At 43.1% G+C, this 17,062-nt stretch overlaps 1 long non-coding RNA gene and 1 other non-coding gene across 2 annotated transcripts in view; one reads left to right on the plus strand and one right to left on the minus strand.

The window, feature by feature from the left end:
- LOC129644209 (uncharacterized) overlaps positions 1-17,062 on the minus strand; it is a 123,904-nt gene that overhangs the window by 63,936 nt on the left and 42,906 nt on the right. The gene's annotated exons all lie outside the window — the stretch shown is intronic.
- LOC129645081 (U6 spliceosomal RNA) lies at positions 5,465-5,571 on the plus strand. The gene has a single exon (XR_008711172.1). It is a non-coding gene; the product is annotated as a U6 spliceosomal RNA (small nuclear RNA).

Consider the following 17,062-nt stretch of genomic DNA (forward strand, 5'->3'; position numbering starts at 1 on the left):
CTATCCTTCCTATATTTCATTTATAAAGGAGTCCCAATCCATGCAATTTTATTATACTATATTGTATTTTCTTGTAAATTTAATCTGTGGGCTTTATAGAACTTTTTCGTGGTGGCTGTTCTTAGAGGTTGAAGCATGTTGTTGCTCATTGTTCAGTCATTAAGTTGTGTCTGACTCTTTACAACCCCATGAACTGCAGCACGCCAGGCTTCCCTGTCCTTCACTATCTTCTTGAGTTTGCTCAAACAACTCATGCCCATTGAGTCAGTGATGCCATCCAACCATCTCATCCTCTGTTGCCCCCTTCTCCTCTTGCTCTCAATCTTTCCCAGCATCAGCATTTTTTCCCAATGATTCAGGATGTTCCATGGGGTAAAATTATATGACTTCCAGAATCAACTTAATTTGATTATGAAAGAACTGTAAATATACTAGAGGAAGGGGGAATTTACGGTGTAGTGAAGATGATGCTGGTCCTGGCGGCAACACTGAAGACAATAATAATAATTGTGTGTATATGAACTTTAAGGCCAAATGCACATGCAGATACAAGGGCCCTGCAGGCATAAACACCCAGGAGCTGGAGGCAAACATTTCAATTGAATCAGAACCAAATTATTGCTGCAGCTGGGTCTGGCTGTAAGATGGACAAACCTATATAAGGGCCTAGAATGTAAGGGAAAATAAACAAGAAAGCAAACCTTTTGTGATTCCTTGATTTTTTGCTTGTAGAGAAAAAAATCTGCTTTTTTCAATAAAGTTCATCTAAGATACATCCTCAAAACTTTTTCTCCCAATGACGTCATAGCTTTATTTTTGAACCCTGAAGTATGTGTTCAGTTCAGTTCAGTCACTCAGTTGTGTCGGATTCTTTGCGATGCCATGAATTGCAGCACATGAGGCCTCCCTGTCCATCACCAACTCCCGGAGTTCACTCAGACTCAAGTCCATCGAGTCAGTGATGCCATCCAGCCAGCTCATCCTCTGTCGTCCCCTTCTCCTCCTGCCCCCAATCCCTCCCAGCATCAGAGTCTTTTCCAATGAGTCAACTCTTCGCATGAGGTGGCCAAAGTACTGGAGTTTCAGCTTTAGCATCATTCCTTCCAAAGAAACCCCAGGGCTGATCTCCTTCAGGATGGACTGGTTGGATCTCCTTGCAGTCCAAGGGACTCTCAAGAGTCTTCTCTAACACCACAGTTCAAAAGCATCAATTCTTCGGCGCTCAGCTTTCTTCACAGTCCAACTCTCACATCCATACATGAACACTGGAAAAACCATAGCCTCGACTAGGCAGACCTTTCTTGGCAAAGTAATGTCTCTGCTTTTGAATATGCTATCTAGGTTGGTCATAACTTTCCTTCCAAGGAGAAGCGTCTTTTAATTTCATGGCTGCAGTCACCATCTGCAGTGATTTTGGAGCCCAAAAAAATAAAGTATGACACTGTTTCCACTGTTTCCCCATCTATTTCCCATGAAGTGATGGAACCAGATGCCATGATCTTCGTTTTCTGAATGTTGAGTTTTAAGCCAACTTTTTCACTCTCCTCTTTCACCTTCATCAAGAGGCTTTTTAGTTCCTCTTCACTTCCTGCCATAAGAGTGGTGTCATCTGCATATCTGAGGTTATTGATATTTCTCCCAGCAATCTTGATTCCAGCTTGTGCTTCTTCCAGCCCAGCATTTCTCATGATGTACTCTGCATATAAGTTAAATAAGCAGGGTGACAGTATACAGCCTTGATGTACTCCTTTTCCTATTTGGAACCAGTCTGTTGTTGCATGTCCAGTTCTAACTGTTGCTTCCTGACCTGTATATAGGTTTCTCAAGAGGCAGGTCAGGTGGTCTAGCATTCCCATCTCTTTCAGAATTTTCTACAGTTTATTGTGACCCACAGAGTCAAAGGCTTTGGCATAGTCAATAAAGCAGAAATAGATGTTTTTCTGGAACTCTCTTGCTTTTTCCATGATCCAGTGGATGTTGGCAATTTGGTCTCTGGTTCCTCTGCCTTTTCTAAAACCAGCTTGAACATCAGGAAGTTCACAGTTCACGTATTGCTGAAGCCTGGCTTGGAGAATTTTGAGCATTACTTTACTAGCATGTGAGATGAGTGCAATTGTGCGGTAGTCTGAGCATTCATTGGCATTGCCTTTCTTTGGGATTGGACTGAAAACTGACCTTTTCCAGTCCTGTGGCAACTGCTGAGTTTTCCAGATTTGCTGGCATATCGAATACAGCACTTTCACAGCATCATCTTTCAGGATTTGAAATAGCTTAACTGGAATTCATCACCTCCACTAGCTTTGTTCATAGTGATGCTTTCTAAGGCCCACTTGACTTCACATTCCAGGATGTCTGGCTCTAGGTTAGTGATCATACCATCATGATTATCTGGGTCGTGAAGATCTTTTTTGTACAGTTCTTCTGTGTATTCTTGCCACCTCTTTTTGATATCTTCTGCTTCTGTTAGGTCTATACCATTTCTGTCCTTTATCGAGCCCATCTTTGCATGAAATGTTCCCTTGGTATCTCTAATTTTCTTGAAGAGATCTCTAAATGCGCGGGCAGCTGTGACCGGCACACTTAGGTCGGCTGAGAGGAGCTACCTCATGTTTGAGGTCAGGGGCAGCGGCTGAGAGTGCCAGGCTGAGACAGCGCAGGAACAGCCAAGAGGACCTACCCCACCTCTAAGGAGCGGTGGATGCCCGGGCCCAGGAGGGCCTAGAGGAGCTATTCCAAGTTCAAGGTCAGAAGAGGCAGCGATGAGGAGATACCCCTCATCTAGGGTAAAGAGCAGAGGCTGCACTTTGTTGGAGCAGCCGTGAAGAGATACCCTACATCCAAGGTAAGAGAAACCCAAGTAAGACGGTACATGTTGCAAGAGGGCATCAGAGGGCAGACACACTGAAACCATACTCACAGAAAACTAGTCAGTCTAATCACACTAGGACCACAGCCTTGTCTAACTCAATGAAACTAAGCCATGCCCGTGGGGCCACCCAAGACAGGCAGGTCATGGTGGAGAGGTCTGACAGAATGTGATCCACTGGAGAAGGGAATGGAAAACCACTTCAGTATTCTGCCCTTGAGAACCCCATGAACAGTATGAAAAGGCAAAATGATAAGATACTGAAAGAAGAACTCCCCAGGTCAGTAGGTGCCCAATACGCTACTGGAGATCAGTGGAGAAATAACTCCAGAAAGAATGAAGGGATGGAGCCAAAGCAAAAACAATACCCAGCTGTGGATGTGACTGATGATAGAAGCAAGGTCCGATGCTGTAAAGAGCAATATTGCATAGCAACCTGGAATGTCAGGTCCATGAATCAAGGCAAATTGGAAGTGGTCAAACAAGAGATGGCAAGAGTGAATGTTGACATTCTAGGAATCAGTGAACTGAAATGGACTGGAATGGGTGAATTTAACTCAGATGACCATTATATCTACTACTGCGGGCAGGAATCCCTCAGAAGAAATGGAGTAGCCATCATCAACCAAAGAGTTCAAAATGCAATACTTGGATGCAATCTCAAAAATGACAAAATGATCTCTGTTCATTTCCAAGGCAAACCATTCAATATCACAGTAATCCAAGTCTGTGCCCCGGCCAGTAATGCTGAAGAAGCTGAAGTTGAACGGTTCTATGAAGACATACAAGACCTTTTAGAACTAATACCCAAAAAAGATGTCCTTTTCATTATAGGGGACTGGAATGCAAAAGTAGGAAGTCAAGAAACACCTGGAGTAACAGGCAAATTTGGCCTTGGCATACAGAATGAAGCAGGGCAAAGACTAATAGAGTTTTGCCAAGAAAATGCACCAGTCATAGCAAACACCCTCTTCCAACAACACAAGAGAAGACTCTACACATGGACATCACCAGATGGTCAACACCGACATCAGATTGATTATATTCTTTGCAGCCAAAGATGGAGAAGCTCTATACAGTCAGCAAAAACAAGACCGGAAGCTGACTGTGTCTCAGATCATGAACTCCTTATTGCCAAATTCAGACTTAAATTGAAGTAGGGAAAACCACTAGACCATTCAGGTATGACCTAAATCAAATCCCTTATGATTATACAGTGGAAGTGAGAAATAGATTTAAGGGACTAGATCTGATAGATAGAGTGCTTGATGAACTATGGACTGAGGTTCGTGACATTGTACAGGAGACAGGGATCAAGACCATCCCCATGGAAAAGAAATGCAAAAAAGCAAAATGGCTGTCTGGGGAGGCCCTACAAATAGCTGTGAAAAGAAGAGAAGTGAAAAGCAAAGGAGAAAAGGAAAGATATAAGCATCTGAGTGCAGAGTTCCAAAGAATAGCAAGAAGAGATAAGAAAGCCTTCTTCAGCGATCAATGCAAAGAAATAGAGGAAAACAACAGAATGGGAAAAACTAGAGATCTCTTCAAGAAGTATGTGTTATTTATGCCTAATCTGTCTAATAATTTCTATGTATTGTTAAAATAGCATTCCTTCCCCACCTCTAAAATAAAAATAAATGCTTATTATTCTCTGAATAAAAAGGTTGTATAAAAGTAGAAATTAGTTAACCTTCAGATGCTATAAATCTAAGGATATGTTTTTATTCTCAGCAAATGAAAGAACTTTACTTACCATAACATTGTTTTCTATATTCCAAGCATCAGAATGCCAGGTGCACTGGCTGTTGACTTGAGCCATCATCCTGGGTGGAATGGAGTCCGGAACAATGGTCTTTCCACTCTTGTCATTTTCACCATTTTTCTTTTTATTCCCTAACTGCTCATTGATCCCCAAAGGATTATTGATCTCCCAGTTCTGTCACTTCAGTCGAGTCCCTTCTCATGCCAAGTAATAAAATACTACTTTTCATGCCTTTCTGAATAGATCAATGTCAGATTCAAGCATTAATCATACCTTAAACGTGGATTCTTTACCAAATATCCCTCTTAGTGGCTGCCTTGCTAGAATATTAATGACTCATCGATCACACACCAGTTTTTTATTAAATGCTGATATAATTGCTTCCGTAGGATTTTATGGCAATATCACAGCCAAGTGTCCAACATGTAGACAGGAACAGAGAAGTCAACAGTACATACAGTCTCAGGCGGCCTTTCTCCATCAAACAACTGCATTAACCCAGTGGCATATGTTTGCTTGCCTAGGTTTTTGTTTGTTTGTTTGTTTGAGGTTCATGACCCCACATCAAGTAAATCAGCTGATGTTCTAATCCTCAGTTTTCTTGCCTGTAAAATGAGGATCAAGGTTGATGATGTCTGTGTGATGATGCCAGTTTCTGGAAGGGGCTGAATGTGGAAAAGATAGTCAGGAAATAGTCTTATTTTTAACCCACTGTGATCTCCTACTTTTAATTCTCTCTACCAGAGTTGAATAATATTTCAGACAGACCCACAGGTTTTCTCATCAATGTCAGGTATTTGTGAGGCCTCCATCTTGGATATTAAAAACTCAATCTAGTGCTCGCTTCAGCAGCACATATACTAAAATTGGAACGATACAGAGAAGATTAGCATGGCCCCTGTGCAAGGATGACATGCAAATTCGTGAAGCGTTCCATAATTTTTATATGGAATTTAGAAAGATGGTAACAATAACCCTGTGTACGAGACAGCAAAAGAGACACTGATGTATAGAACAGTCTTATGGACTCTGTGGGAGAGGGAGAGGGTGGGAAGATTTGGGAGAATGGCATTGAAACATGTATAATATCATGTATGAAACGAGTTGCCAGTCCAGGTTCGATGCACGATACTGGATGCTTGGGGCTAGTGCACTGGGACGACCCAGAGGGATGGTATGGGGAGGGAGGAGGGAGGAGGGTTCAGGATGGGGAACACATGTATACCTGTGGTGGATTCATTTTGATATTTAGCAAAACGAATACAATTATGTAAAGTTTAAAAATAAAATAAAATAAATTAAAAATACTCAATCTAGTCTAATTCTAAATTTCAGTATCTCATTGATTTTCCCACAGTTCAGCTGTGACTTAGGTTTGAAAATCCACAAGGGAAATATAAGGTGTCTCTTCATGTTTTGACCACCCTCTCATTGCCTTCTCACTGAGACCTCCAGGACTGAGAAGGAAGGAAGAGGGTGAGCTGGAGACCCGAGGCTGTCTCCTGAGTCAGCCAGTGCCATCTATGGTCCTTCATCATGGAAGATGCTCAAATACCAGCTTTCTTTTAGCCACTTTCATAGTTTTCTCTGGAACCTTCAGCACATGTCCACCACCCCCACCAGCCAAGAGGTCTCTGCTGGACACGCCCTGTGACTCACCTCAGCTGCTGCTGGGGCTCATGCCAAGCATCCTTCTGACCCAGAGGCACCTTCTTGATGACCTTGGCCCAGCCTCCTTCTGTAGAGTCAGCCCCGAGTGAAGAAGGACATAGTCCAGCTCCTCCCTCTGTGTCACTACAAGCACCACTCCTGGCCCTTCCCAGGGGGCCAACCACAGCCTCTGCTCTCTGTTGTTTCCCTCATCAGCTGCCCTGAGGGTCAATCAAGGTGGCCCACTGATGCCCTTGCTGCACAGCTGGCTCAGGTGCCAATTGGCAGACAGGTCACGCAGCTGTGGTGGTTGGGAGCATCTTGAATGACCCTCAGGTGTTGAACAAAGCTGCACAAAACACAAGTGAGTTGACCTCTGCGTGCCTCAGTTTACTTGCTGTACAGTGGAGATAACAGCAGGACCTCAGAATTCTGGACCCATGTGTTGACACTCAGCAGCTCGTTGCCCCCCCAGTTCTCCCCTGCTCCATAGGGGCAGAGCCCCAAGACCCATTGTCCACCTTTCTGCCTGAGGGATCTGGTTTGATTCTGTCCATGATGGGGTCATGAGCTGTTCAGCATCAGGCTAGGCATCAGTGAAGGCAGCTGTGTGGGCATTGGCTCAGGACAGGTCTGGAGATGTGCCAGGGCTTCCAAGCTGCCTCTGGAGAATCAAGTGCTTGGTTGCTGTGGGGGCATCAGAACACCAACCTCGCCATCACCGCCATCCCAGCCAAGGCTGATTGATGCCTGGCCTCACAGGCTTGCTGAGAGCATGAAGTGAATCTGTTCCCTAAGAGGGTTCAGAACAGCTTGGGGCATGGTGAGTGCTTGGTGAACGTCAGCGGCTATGATGTATTCACTACAATTCTCAACAATACTGATCAATCCATGTGAAACTTCATGCCTAAAGGAGGAAGGAAGTGGTGGGCAGCTTGGTTCTGTCCCGAAGGGCTGGGCAGAGGGAACAGAGTGAATAGAGAAGGCGAGTGTGCAGAGGCTGCCATGCTCACACTGCTCGCTCGGGAAGAGAGATGCTATGAGCGCTCACCCAAGTGAAGCATGTTCAGAACATGTTGGGAATATACCTGATATTGACAGATGACATCATAGAAAAGTCAGCTGAGATTTGACCTGTGCAGCTATCTCTTCAGCTGCCCCAGAGAGAAGTTCAATGTCCATGCCGACCTCTCCCTATTCAGTACCCATATGGGCCACACACATGGAGGGCAAGCTCACACATTAACTTTGCTGTTGAACCTTTCATTAGATTTAACTTGAAGCCAACAATGGACTCATTGGAAAAGATCCTGATGCTGGGAAAGATTGAAGACAAAGGAGAAGAGGGTGACAGACTATGAGATGATTGGATGGAATCACCAACTCAATGGACATGAACTTGGGCAAACTTTGGGAGATAGGGCCAGACAGGGAGACCTGGCATGCTACAGTTCTTGGGGTCACAAAGAGTCAGATAGGACTTAATGACTGAACAACAACAACAACACCTTATATTAGCAAAAAGGAATCAGGGACCTGGAAAGTAGATCAGTGAATTACCACCAAGCTGAGCAGAACCAAGGTGGAGAGATACTTTAATCAACAATTTCAGGCTGAGCAATGCTCTGTAGCCAGGACCTGCTTCGAGGGTGTTGACGAGCCAGTTGCATTTAGTTCTGCTCCACAGGGACTCATTGAAGGAGAGCTTTGAGTGTTTGAGTATTGCGGTAATCATGTATTTGTCTGTACCTCTAAGAGGACAAACCCACATAAAGGCCTAGAATATAAGGGAGAACAAACAAGAAAACAAAGTTTTTTGTGACACTTTGATTTTTGTTAGCAGAGAAGCTGCTCTTTTCAGTAAAGCTCATCTAAGATACATCCTCAAAACTTTTTATCCCAATGACATATCATAGCTTTGTTTTTGAGCCCTAAAGCATGTGCCATTTATGCCTAATCTCTCTAATGATTTCTATATCTTGTTAAAGTAGCATTCCTTCCCCACCTCTAAAAGCAAAATAAATGCTTTTATTTTTATATGACCTTATTATCCTTTGAATCAATATTCTACATTTATCTTTTAAGATTGTGTTAGTTTCTGCTGTATAGCAAAGTGAATCAGCCAGGAGTGGGTAGCCTATCCCTTCTCCAGCAGATCTTACAGACCCAGGAATCAAATCGGGGTCTCCTGCATTGAAGGCAGATTCTTTACCAGCTGAGCTACCAGGGGAGCCCATTTATATACATATATTCCCTCTTTTGTGGATTTCCTTCTCATTTAGGTCACCACAGAGCACTGAGTGCCCTGAGCTGTACAGTAGGTTCTCATTAGTTATCTATTTTAGACATAGTATCAATAGCGTATATATGTCAATCCCAATCTCTCAGTTCCTCCCACCCTCCCCCCTTGGTATTTGTTTTCTGTGTCCGTGTGTCTACCTCTGCTTTGCAAATAAGATGGTCTATGCCATTTTTCTAGGTTCCACCTATATGTATTAATGCACAATATTCGTTTTCCTCTTTCTCTCTCACTTCACTCTGTCTGACAGTCTCTAGGTCCATCTGTGTCTCTGTAAATGGCACAATTTCATTCCATTTTATGCCTGAGTAATATTCCATTGTATATATGCACATATTTTCTTTATCCATTCCTCTGTTGATGGACATTTATGTTGCTTCCATTTCTTGGCTATTGTAAACAGCACTGCAATGAATATTGGGGTGCATGTATCCTTTCGGATCATGTTTTTCTCTGGGTATATGCCCGGAAGTGGGATTGTAGGGTCATTGTTGTTGTTGTTCAGTCACCTAGTCGTGTCCAACTCTTTGCAACTCCATGGACTGCAGCATTCGAGGCCTCCGTGTCCATCACCATCTCTCAGAGTTTGTCCACGTTCATGTTCATCTCATCCTCTGATGCCCTCTTCTCCTGCTCTCAATCTTTCCCAGCATCAGGAACTTTTCCAATGAGTCATCTGTTTGTATCAGATGACCAAAATCCTGGAGCTTCAGCTTCAGCTTCAGTCCTTCCAGTGGATATTCTGGTTTGATCTCCTTGCTGTCCAGGGGACTTTCAGGAGTCTTATCCAGCACCACAGGTGGAAGGCTTCAATTCTTTGGCATTCTGCCTTCTGGTAGAGTCATATGTTAGCTCTATTTTTAGTTTTTCAAGGAACCTCCATACTGTTCTCCAAAGTAGCCGCACCAATTTACATTCTCATCAACAATTAGGAGGATTCCCTTCTCTCCACATCCTCTCCAATATTTATTATTTATGGAATGTTTGATGAAACCATTCTGACTTGTGTGAGGTGATACTTCATTGTAGTTTTGATTTGCAGACTTTAAAAGAAAGCATTCACATCTTTCAGAAAAAGAGTACTTGTGTCTTTGATCTAAAATTATAATGGCAGGAACTTCCCTGAAGATCATGTGAATGAGAATGAAAAGGGACTCTCCTGTAAACGGTCTCTGGGAAGCACTATCTGTATCTTTCTATAGTCATGGTCTTGGGGTTTCCGATGTGTGAGCATTTGATGGAAGTCCCACTCATCTAAACAAGAACATCCAGTACATCACTGGCTTATCAGTGATGCTAACAATTAGGTCTCAGAAGCTGTAAGAAAAGAAGAGGGGCTTCTCATACAGATGCCAAGAAAAAATGGGTTTGTTCAGGAGCCCCAGCAGAGCACTGGGCTAAGAGCGTGACAGCCTCCCAGTTCCTGGGCAAGTTACTTCCCCTTTTCCTTATCAATTCCACATCTGAAAATGGAGGAAATAAATAGTACTTCACTCAAAAGATTGGTATGAGGGTTTAAAGAGCCTAGAACGATGTCTGCCAAGCTGTGGGTTTTATGAAGATAAGTCAGATATATTTGGGTTAGAAAAAATGAATCGGAGCTGATAGGAAAATTCAGAACGAATACTGTCACAGGGAGTTCCCTGGTGGCCCAGTGGTTAAGGTTCAGTGCTTCCATTGCAGGGCATGGGTCTGATCCCTGGTATGGGAACTAAGATCCCACACGCCATATGTTGCATAAAAATATCTAAAAAATAAAGGAATGCTGTCACAGGAGAATTGCAGAGGAGGTGGCACCTGGGAAGATCCGGAGGTCTCAAAGGGTCTAATGGGCAGCTGAGGAGGTATCAGGCAGTGCCAGGTTGTGGAGGAAGTGGTGGGCAGCCCTCACAGAGGGTATCAGGTGATGAAGGGTATTGATGGGCAGGCCATGCCAGGCAGTGGGCAGCCAGTGCTGGAAGAGGCGGCAGGTGCGGGGAACTTGTCTCTATAGATGAGGCTAAACCACACCCGCTGTTTTACAACATGGGCTAAGACTGATTCCCTCGATGAACCAAAGGAACATACTGGACACACACAAGTATTGCAGGTGTGTTTACCAGCAAAAGATGGTCATTAAGAGCCAGCAGAGGATAATGAAGAGAAAGTCTTGCCAAAAGCATCCTTAAAAAAAAAAAAAAAAAAAGCAAGACTGTTAGATCAGGGTAACATCTGTCAGATCTCAGGGACCAAGATCACAGGGTGATGTTAGGTTGATTCCAGCAGATCCTTTTGACAAAGATGTGCTGTTCTTATGACTACAGCAGAGAGCTGTGAGGAGAAGCTGGAGATAATTAGAGGGCTTGTAGCTGGTTGGATAACTGCATCCAGAGTGCTGATTGATAGGTCATTACGGAGATCCATGGGTTCTTTTGTTGGGTTGTTGTTGTTCAGTCACTAAGTCATGTCTAACTCTGCAACCCCATGGACTGAAGCATGCCAGGTTTCCCTGTTCTCCACTATCTCCCAGAGTTTGCTCAAGTTTGTGTCCATTGAGTCCGTGATGCTATCTAACAATCTATCCTCTGCCTCCCTCTTCTCCTTTTGCCTTCAATCTTTCCCTGCATCACGGTCTTTTCCCAGCATCATGGGTTCTCTATTGGCTCATTAAAGAGCCATAATCTTGGCTGCTGATGTTCATGTTTTATCAACAAGGTGGTTGAGTAGTTGGTTGAGCTGCTCTCATGACACTGCTCTTATAGGAGGTATCACACTGAGGGCAGGCAGAATCAACGCCACAAAAATTGCTACACGGGGTACATAATTTCAGTGGGGGAAATGAAAAAGTTCTGGGATGGATGGTGCATGCGCTTAATGTCAATGAACTCATCACCTGAAAATGGTTAAAATGGTGTTTTTATTATGTATGTTTTACTATAATAAAAAAGTCACAAAATGTTACAGATGAGAGAAATAGATCTATTATATATATATAAATATATATATAAATATTATATAAATTCTATTTAGTGGAAGGTCTAAAAGCTGAAATACCCATGTCTCACTTCTGGCTGTGCTGTGGCATATTTTGGTCATAAGTTCTCAGTTCAGATAGGTTTAAAAGCAAGAACATATTTATAGACAGGATTAGGGAGTTTTCACCTCCTGTTTGTGTTGGTTTTGGATACATGCTGTTCGAGGTTCAGTGAAGACTACTCATTTAAAGGGAACTTAAAGCCATCGTTTTAATATAACTAACAAATTCAAATAAGAATCCAGAATTGAAAACAATTGTGATTGATCAATTTACATGTAAAAAATAACTGTAACAAATTATACTAACAAAACATAAGAAAGTTTGATGTATACATGGCATATCCAAGAGTTTTCATGTAATATTTTGAATCTGCTTCATTTGAACTTTGTATAACTACTTTTTAATCACCCATCTCCATGAAATGTAGAAATGGTACCATATTATTTGTTTATAATATTCAGTATTTACTAGTTGTGCTGTCAAAAATAAAGTGGAGTCATTCGGCAAATTTAATTCAAAAACTATTAATAAAATTGTGAAATTAAGTAAATGACTAAATTAAGTGACTAAATATTAATAAAATTGTGAAATTAAGTAAATGACTAGTATTTTTATTTTAATGATATGAGTTAAGTAATTTACCATACCCCATATTTCAAATGGTGCTCATTTAGCTATTAATGGATACCAAAAAAAGGAAAAATTTTGCTGAGAAAAATCAGGAAGTGAAAAAACTCTAGATAGGGGAAATATAGATATAGTTAGATGTGGGCTGTGGATTTGGAGACCTTGGGTTTGTGCCTTAACTTTTCCCTCTGTTAAATGGCCTGGATCCAAAACGGATTGTTGTGAGTAAGAAACATATTGAGGCATGCAATACTAATGCACTCATTGCTTAACACCTGAGCCAGAGTTCGCAGAAGGGATTAGCTCTTTTACTGAAAGTCCCTCCACCATCAAGACCTATACACACTATTATAGGGATAGGCATCCAGTCCCATCACTTCATGGCAAATAGATTGGGAAAAATGGAAACGGTGACAGACTTTATTTTCTTGGGCTCCAAAATCACTGCAGATGGTGACCACAGCCATGAAATTAAGACACTTGCTCCTTGGAAGGAAAGCTATGACAAATCCAAACAGCATATTAAAAACAGAGGCATCACTTTGCTGACAGAAGCCTACGTAGTCGAGCTATGGTTTTTCCAGTAGCCATGTACAGATGTGAGAGCTAGACCATAAAGAAAACTAGTGCCAAAGAACTGATGCATTTGAACTGTGGTGCCAGAGAATACTCTTGAGAGTCCCTTGGACAGCAAGAAGATCAAACCAGTCAATCCTAAAGGAAATCAGTCCTGAATATTCATTGGAAGGACTGATGCTGAAGCTGAAGCTACAAACAATACTTTGGCCATGTGATGTGAAGTGCCAACTCATTGGAAAAGACCCTGATGCTGGGAAAGATTGAGGGCAGGAAGAGAAAGGGGTGACAGAGGACGAGATGGTTGGATGACATCACCAGCTCAATGAACATGAGTTTGAGCAAACTCCAGGAGATGGTGATGGGCCAGGAAGCCTGGCGTGCTGCCACCCATGGTGTCACAAAGAGACATGACTGAGAGACTTAACAACAACTGGAAGTCCCTCTCCCATCAAGACCTATACACACTATTATATAGAAAATATCTATAGAAACCTAATAAGAACCTACTGCATGAACAGGGGATTCTACTCTATAATGATCTATATGAAAATAAAATCTAAAAAAGAGTGGATATATGTGATTTACTATGCCATACACCTGAAACTCACACAACATTGTAAATCAACTATGCTCCAATAAAATTAATTCTAAAAAAAAGGTGAGAGGTTGAAATGGCTTCAGCTACTTCCCAGAGGTCTCTGGGAAAAAGTGCAACATGAGGACCATTTCCTGAGATGCAGCAGACCAGAAGGATACCATGTGCCCAGAGACTAACATGGGAAATGATTTCCAAATCTCTCTCCCCTTGCACTGGCAGGTCTTCTGCCCTTGCTTCCCCTTGCTGACCCCATCAGAAGCCAAAGGGTAAGGGCATTGGGCGTATTCAGCCACCAAGGTCAGCCACGTTCAGCAGAGAACAATACCAGGGGATACATAAGCCAAGAGCAACCAGCTCAGAAGATATCTATGTCTTTCCTATTCTCACCAGCAAGATTGTTTATACTAGCAAACTCCACACCTGAACTTCTAACAAGTTATACTAACAAGTTATTCTTATAGCAATAAGTTATTTCTTCATCAACTTGTTACGAAGTAAGGCACTGCAGAAATAAAACTATTAAACTTTCTTACCAAATGAAATGGTTTTTCCAGCCACCAGTTTTCACTCTGATGTGGTCAAAGATGAAAATAAGAGAAATTGGATGTAGGATTAAGAAAAGGAAATCGTTTTTAAACATTTGGTAGGAAAATAACATGAGTTTTTGGCGATAATAGTAAACTCAGAATGAGATAGCTGGAATGTGTCCCAACGCAATCCATCTGTTGAACTCCTAACACCCAATATTCATAATAAACTGTGGAAAATTCTAAAAGAGATGGGAATACCAGACCACCTGACCTGCCTCTTGAGAAACCTATATGCAGATCAGGAAGCAACAGTTACAACTGGACATGCAACAACAGACTGGTTCCAAATAGGAAAAGGAGTACGTCAAGGCTGTATATTGTCACCCTGCTTATTTAACTTCTATGCAGAGTACATCATGAGAAACGCTGGGCTGGAAGAAGCACAAGCTGGAATCAAGATTGCCGGGAGAAATATCAATAACCTCAGATATGCAGATGACACCACCCTTATGGCAGAAAGTGAAGAGGAACTAAAAAGCCTCTTGATGAAGGTGAAAGAGGAGAGTGAAAAAGTTGGCTTAAAACTCAACATTCAGAAAATGAAGATCATGGCACCTGGTTCCATCACTTCATGGGAAATAGATGGGGAAACAGTGGAAACAGTGTCAGACTTTATTTTTTTGGGCTCCAAAATCACTGCAGATGGTGACTACAGCCATGAAATTAAAAGATGCTTACTCCTTGGAAGGAAAGTTATGACCAACCTAGATAGCATATTCAAAAGCAGAGACATTAGTTTGCCAACAAAGGTCCACCTAGTCGAGGCTATGGTTTTTCCAGTGTTCATGTATGGATGTGAGAGTTGGACTGTGAAGAAAGCTGAGCACCGAAGAATTGATGCTTTTGAACTGTGGTGTTAGAGAAGACTCTTGAGAGTCCCTTGGACTGCAAGGAGATCCAACCAGTCCATTCTGAAGGAGATCAGCCCTGGGATTTCTTTGGAAGGAATGATGCTAAAGCTGAAACTCCAGTACTTTGGCCACCTCATGCAAAGAGTTGACTCATTGGAAAAGACTCTGATGCTGGGAGGGATTGGGGGCAGGAGGAGAAGGGGACGACAGAGGATGAGATGGCTGGATGGCATCACTGACTCGATGGACGTGAGTCTGAGTGAACTCCGGGAGTTGGTGATGGACAGGGAGGCCTGGCGTGCTGCAATTCATGGGGTCGCAAAGAGTCGGACACAACTGAGCGACTGAACTGAGCTGAACACCCAATGTGATGGTCTTAGGGGGTGGGGCCTTTAGGAGGTAATAGCCAGGTGGTGCTAGTAGTAAAGCACCCACCTGCCAATGCAGGAGACATAAGGGCTTGAGTTCGATCCCTGGATCAGGAAGATCCCATGGAGAAGGAAATGGCAATACACTCCAGCATTCTTGCCTCGTGAATCGCATGGACAGAGGAGCCTGGCAGCTCTGTAGAGTCGTTCCATAGAGTCAAAAAGAGTTGGACAAGACTGAACAACTGACCACGCATACATGTAGGAGGTTGTAAGGGTGGAGCCCTCACAAATGGGCTCAGGTCTCTTGTAAAAGAGACCCCAAGAGCGCCTTCATCCATTCCACTATATGAGGACACAATGAGATGTCTGGGACCCAGATGAGGCCCCCTCAACCCTACTGTCACCTTGTTCTCTGGCTTCAAGTCTCTGGAACCATGAACATTAAATGTCTGTGTGTATAAGCACTGTGTATACCCAGTCTGTGGTATTTTATTACAGCTGCCCAAAGGGGTTAAGACACAGACTTTAGAAGATTCTTATGAAATGGAAGCTCAAGCTCAGCCATTGGCTCAGCATTTCAGACCCTGAGGGTCCTACTCACACTGCCCTAGAGGCATGTCTTTTCCCATTAGGCGCCACCCCTCATGTGTGGCTGAAGCCCTGGGTCACTGTCACCCCCAATTAATGGATCAGCAGGCATGTTGGATTGCAACTCTGTAAATAAAACTATGGCAGAGGTGCTAATGGGTCCTCGGCTTTGGGTAGGCTGGCCATCATCCTTACTAAAGCCAGAAGACTACAGCAAGGAGGAGACCCCATTGCTCATGTTGGAATTAGTAGTTTTTTATTTTTTTCATTTTTTTTTTTTGCTATTTATTTATTTTTATTTTATTTTATTTTATTTTTAAATTTTACAATATTGTATTGGTTTTGCCATATATCAAAATGAATCCGCCACAGGTATACATGTGTTCCCCATCCTGAACCCTCCTCCCTCCTCCCTCCCCATACCATCCCTCTGGGTCGTCCCAGCGCACCAGCCCCAAGCATCCAGTATCATGCATCAAACCTGGACTGGTGACTCGTTTCATATATGATATTATACATGTTTCAATTTTTGACTGTGCTGGGTCTTTGTTGTCACGTGGGCTTTTCTCTAGTTGCAGAGAGTGGGGGCTACTCTCTAGTTGCAGTGTACAGGCTTCTCACTGCAGTTGCTTCTCTTGTTGCAGCTCCCAGGCTCTAGCGAGCAGGCTTAATAGTTGAGGTGCATGGGCTTAGTTGTTCCTTGGCATGTGGGATCTTCTTGTCAGGAATTGAACCGGTGTTTTCTGCATTGGCAGGTGGATTCTTTACCACTGAGCCACCAGAGAAGCCTAGAATTAGCAGTTTTGCCCTAATTTCCAGACTCATTCTCATCTGCCTCCCCACTTCAATGAAACTTTTGTGTTAACCAAGTGGGTCCAAATATGTCATTATGGTGACCTTTCTATGACCCCAGGGAACCTGGGTTCAGACCCTTTCCTGATGATTCTATTTGTAGACCGAGACCTAATGACTCCTCATCCTGCTGTCCATGTGTAGCAGCCATGCTCATTTCAGTCCCATGGATTATGAGAAATTGAGCTGTCACTGCTTGGGAACAAAATGGGACTAGGGCTTCCTGTCCTTTTTGTCTCCTCCACACTCAGTGACTGGCTTTCCTGGGAAACAGCTGAGCACGGGTTCTTCCTGTTGGCTGAGATTTCCAGAGGGCTTGGACCGCAGCCAGGCCACCACAGGAGAAAGGAGTAAGAGGGGGGAAAAGAATCCCCCAGTTGGTGGCAAAACTCTCTCCTCGCCTGGGGAAATTT

Source organism: Bubalus kerabau, chromosome 2 (genome assembly GCF_029407905.1).
Source record: "Bubalus kerabau isolate K-KA32 ecotype Philippines breed swamp buffalo chromosome 2, PCC_UOA_SB_1v2, whole genome shotgun sequence".
Lineage (NCBI taxonomy): Eukaryota > Metazoa > Chordata > Mammalia > Artiodactyla > Bovidae > Bubalus > Bubalus kerabau.